Source organism: Clinocottus analis, unplaced genomic scaffold (assembly GCF_023055335.1).
Source record: "Clinocottus analis isolate CAN_PGR_092001 unplaced genomic scaffold, fCliAna1.0.p SCAF_20, whole genome shotgun sequence".
Classification (NCBI taxonomy): domain Eukaryota; kingdom Metazoa; phylum Chordata; class Actinopteri; order Perciformes; family Cottidae; genus Clinocottus; species Clinocottus analis.
This window is the reverse complement of record NW_027175932.1, coordinates 2,804,404-2,809,403: the sequence shown is the minus strand read 5'-3', so window position 1 is coordinate 2,809,403 and position 5,000 is coordinate 2,804,404. Positions and strand designations below refer to the sequence as shown.

Here is a 5,000-nt window from a genome sequence, read left to right as displayed (position 1 = left end):
AGGGAACGAGACACTTGGGTTGAAGCGTAATTGCGTCTTGAACGCGAGGAAAAACAGCGACAGCTCAGACGAGGAAATAAAACTCGTGGATGTACGGAGACGGAAATAAACAGCGGAGCAGACGAGGGAGAAGAAGAAGAGCCGGAGAACAACAACGACGAAGCCTGAGATAAACAAAAGCAACAGACGCACGATGAAACCCGGGGACAAAACAGAGAAGACACACACACACACACACACACACACACACACACACACACACACCTCCAACTGGTGCTGGAAGAAGGGATAAGCAGAGAGAGAGAAGAAGAAAGCGGAGTGTGTGGACAGGAAGTGTGAAGAGGAGATTCTACTATGAGGGAAAAGTGACGGGAAATCACTCCGGTGAATCATTTACACCAGAGCACGAGACCAGAGGAGACGAGGGCAGAGGAAAGGAGACGAGAGGATGCGGATAGAAGGGTTTAAGATAAAGAAAAGAGGAGGAAAAAAAGGTGAAAATGAAGTGGGAGAGGTGTGAAAGATAGAAGACACAGGAACACAAATGTGCCTGAAAATTCAGATTAAAGAACTCGTTCATCACAACAACTACACACAAGATAATTGTGTCTCTCAGGGGAATACACAGCGGTGTGGGGTGTGTGTGTGTGTGTGTGTGTGTGTGTGTGTGTGTGTGTGTGTCCTCAGAGCAGATGGCCGGTGTGCTGATACCGACGCTTCACTGTGGGGCCGCGGATTTATGTACGACGCCATTAGTGACCGTACAGGTCGTGTGTTTCTGTTGAGGGGGCGATAACCCCTCGGGGTCGTGTGTACTTGTGTGTACTAGTGTGTACTGGTGTGTACTTGTTTGTTCTTGTGTGTTCTTGTGTGATTGTCTTGGTTTTCCTTCACGGTGGATAAAAGATGCCGAATGAACTCAAAGGGAAAATGGGCTCACGACAATATTCAGCTCTACGCTGCGTGAATACTAATATTAGTACTAATACTACTACTACAAATACTACTACTATTACTAATACTAATACTACTAATGGCTTTACATCAATCCCAGATGAAAACATGGTCAGTAGAGGTCAGAAATAATATTTATTATCGTTTATTGACTCTGAGAGAAACAAAGTGTTATTATTTATATTTTTTTATTTATAGTTATTAAAGTTTGTCCGATGAGTTTGATGATGATAAACAAATAAAAAGGTAAAATGGCGGCAGTAACAAGATAAAGGACACGATAAGAACACACAAAAACAATCAAGGATGGATATTTAAGTATAAAGCGGCAGCAGACAAACAGGAGAAAGTGCAGTAGAAGAGCGGCGCGAGGCCCAGAGCGCCGTCACGTGACCACGCCGCTCCACACGTGAAGGTCGGCCTGCAGGTCTGTTGTCGAGCGGCGTTGTGTAACCGATGTTCATGAGCTTTAGTGCAACATTAGCACCTTCGTGAGGGGCGGAGTCACAGTTGTGAGTCGACAAAACACGACGGCGTGAAGGATGTCGACGATCACGAGGACGTGCGTCGCCTCGATCTGATCTGTAAAGCCACGCCGCTCCCTCTGAGTGTCACGCTCACACACACACACACACACACACACACACACACACACACACACACACACACACTCTAGGGAAGAGTGTGTGTGACCCCGATTCATTCCTAAATGTGCTCCGACGGGCCGTCGCTGCCGGCTCTCCTGAAGCTAAACAGCTCTGCTCATTCAGGCCACCTGAGGGGAACATCACGGAAATACCTGTGTGTGTGTGTGTGTGTGTGTGTGTGTGTGTGTGTGTGTGTGTGTGTGTGTGTGTGTGTGTGTGTGTGTGTGTGTGTGTGTGTTTGAGGGCCGGGGAGATGAACAGTTGCGCCTTTCAGGCGGGACGGAGGGAAGCGATTCATCTTCCTCTTACATAAATAGCTCGATACGAAGTCCAGAGGGAAGAAGAGCTGCAGCTTCTCTTCACTTTATAGAAAAATCATAACGACTCCACAGGAGGGAGGGAGGGGGAGGGGGGAGGAAGAAGGAGGGAGGGAGGGAAGAAAGAGGGCTGAAGGGAGGAGGAAAAAGGGAAGAAGGTCGAAGGATGGGTAGAATGGAGGGAGGGGGGAGGAAAGAGGGAGGAAGGAAAGAGGATAGGAGGAATGGAGGGAGGAGGAAAGAGGGAGGAATGGAGGGAGGGAGGAGGAAAGAGGGAAGAATGGAGGGAGGGAGGAAGGTGGGATTAAAGAAAGAAAAGGAACCAGCTGGAGTAGAGTCAGGCGATTTCTGTGAGGCCTCCATCTCAGAAAGAAAAAGTAAGGGAATTAGTGTGTGTGTGTGTGTGTGTGTGTGTGTGTGTGTGTGTGTGTGTGTGTGTCCAGGCCAAGAGTCTCACAGAGAGGGAAACAGCAAGACACCGAGGTTGAATTATTCATCCGAGGTTCTTTCCTGTGAAACATTGACGCTCACTGGTCCTCTCTTTCTCCCTCCCTCTCTCTCTCTCTCCCTCCCTCTCTCCCTCTCTCCCTCTCTCCCTCTCTCCCTCTCTCTCTCTCTCTCTCTCTCTCTCTCTCTCTCTCTCTCTCCTTCGTTTCCAGCGGCAGCGCTTACTCACCTCAGACACAGGACCGGGAGGAGAAGAGATGAAGAAAAGGATTAAACTAAAGAAACTGAGGAGAGGTTTTACATCCCGGATAAGAGAGAGGTTGTCACTCCTCCGTTTATTTATTGTTCTCTCTCTCGAGCGTCTCGCGACGCAGCGAGGAAGAGAGAGATGAAAAGAAAACAGAGAGAGAGAGAACAAGAGACGTCAAAAAGGAAATGAGAAAAGGAGAGCTGCTGGGGGAAATGAGACAAACAAGTAATATAAAATAAATCATTTGAGTGAGAAACAGACGGAAAAGAACACGTGAAGCCGGAGCTAGCGGTAGCACTAGCTTAGCGTAAAGACTGGAAACGGGGGGAAACTGCTAGCCGGGGTTTAGCTTAGCGTAAAGACTGGGAACGGAAATGGAAGGATGGAGCGTATAGTGTGTCTAATAATAATAATAATATAGTGTGTGTGTGTCCTTCTCCACCATATCTGTGTGATCTGCACACACACAGACACACACACACACACACACACACACAGACACACACACACACACAGACACACACACACACACACACAAACAAAGGCCCTTCTTCTCCAGCCAGAGAGACAATTAACCTCGTCTTAATGAGCAGCGCTGGGGAAACAACTACCTCCTGGAGACCCATAAATATTTCACCAGCTGTTTATACCCCGAGCAACAACAACAACAACAACAACAACAACAACAACAACAACAACAGCACGGGAAAGCAGGGCACGATCATTTCAGAGCCGAAACGCTCCTCAAAGCTCTCCCCTCTCGCGGCGCCGGACGCCTCCTGACCACGAGAAAGCGGCGCGCTGCAAAAAGAGAGAACGACAGGAGAGAGAGGCTGAAGGTAGAAGCTGCAGATGGTGAAGCGAGAGAATAACGTGCACGTCCACGCGAGCCGCTCTGCATCTCATGAGCGAGTGAAGGTATTTTTAGAGGCAGGTCTCTGGAGCGGCGCCGCGGGGCGCTCGCTCCTGAAACAGCGTGACGGAGGAGAAGCAGTGATGGAATCAAGAGGCGCGAACGCGGAAACCTGAAGCGGCGATCGGGAAGGAGAGTGTGTGTGAGTGTGTGTGAGTGTGTGAGAGTGTGTGTGAGTGTGTGTGAGTGTGTGTGAGTGTGTGTGAGTGTGCAAATATCAAATTAAAAGCCAGGTGAACACGAGAAGACATGAAGAGAGGAAAGTAAAGAAAAGTCGGTTGAAGAAAGAACTGACGCAGCTATTAATAAAAGTTATCAATAGACTATTTTTACACCAAAAGGTTTTCTATTTGGAGTAAAGGGGTGTGTGTGTGTGTGTGTGTGTGTGTGTGTGTGTGTGTGTGGTAATCCAAAGTTCTATTTTACGTAAGAATAATGATAATTTATGGCTCTCAAAGTCTGTGAAAGAACTGTAGTCTGTGAGAGAGAAAGAGAGAGAGAAGCAAACGAGAGAGAAAGAAGTGAAGGAGAGAGAAAGCGAGAAAGGGAGAGAGAGAGAGAGAGAGAGAGAGAGAGAGAGAGAGAGAGAGAGAGAGAGAGAGAGAAAGGGAGAGAGAGAACGAGAGACAGACCAGACAGAGAGGGTGTCGTGTCTTAATCTCTGGACGGATCCTCCGTCCATCAGCCGTCTCTTGAAGGAAGGTCAGCACAACCTCCTCTCCTCCTCTCCTCCTGTCCTCTTTCCTCTTTCCTCACGGCTCGCCGCCTCACCGCTGAAGCGCTTCATGAGCCGGCGAGGCCTCGTTATGATGTGCTTAACGGCGACGAGGAGGAGGAGAGAGAGAAACCTCCCTCGCCCTCCGCTCGCAGCAGCACCGCGTGACGGTTTAATAGCGCGGGGCGACTCGCTATCCCGACGGTCACGAACGCGGACGGACGACAAAGGAATAAATAAATAAATAAAACGCAGGTGTGAAAACAGAGAGAGGAGAAGACAGGAAGAGTCTGCCGGGAACGCTGAGCGACAGAACAATGCAGAGTGAAAGCTGAGGGAGCGAAAGAAGGTGAGAGGAGGTGAAATTGTGTTTCTCCTCTCCTGATAAATGATGTCTGACAACACCTGTGACGGGGAGGACTCGTCTAAAACACTCCTGCCCGTCTGGGGATACACCGAGTGTGTGTGTGTGTGTGTGTGTGTGTGTGTGTGTGTGTGTGTGTGTGCTACAAATGTCAGTGTGAGTAGGAAAAGCGCCGTCCCAGTTAGAAGCTGCCATGTTGGTTTTCTGGGTTAGACGTCGGTGATGAATCTGCAGCTCAGGTTTCAAGATGGCGTCCTTTAATTATTTGGGCATTTTGTGGAGCCACGTCCCTCGTTTTGCACATTAAAGTGCACGAACACGCTCGATGACGCCCTTCGGTTTCACACCGTTGAGGCCGGCGTCGGGTCGATTGTGCAAATTATTTAAATTTTG

General features: G+C 48.9%; 1 protein-coding gene across 1 annotated transcript in view; it reads right to left on the bottom strand.

Annotated features, from left to right (window-relative positions):
- The window catches only part of apaf1 (apoptotic peptidase activating factor 1), a 30,250-nt gene that overhangs the window by 3,523 nt on the left and 21,727 nt on the right, over positions 1 to 5,000 (bottom strand). The gene's annotated exons all lie outside the window — the stretch shown is intronic.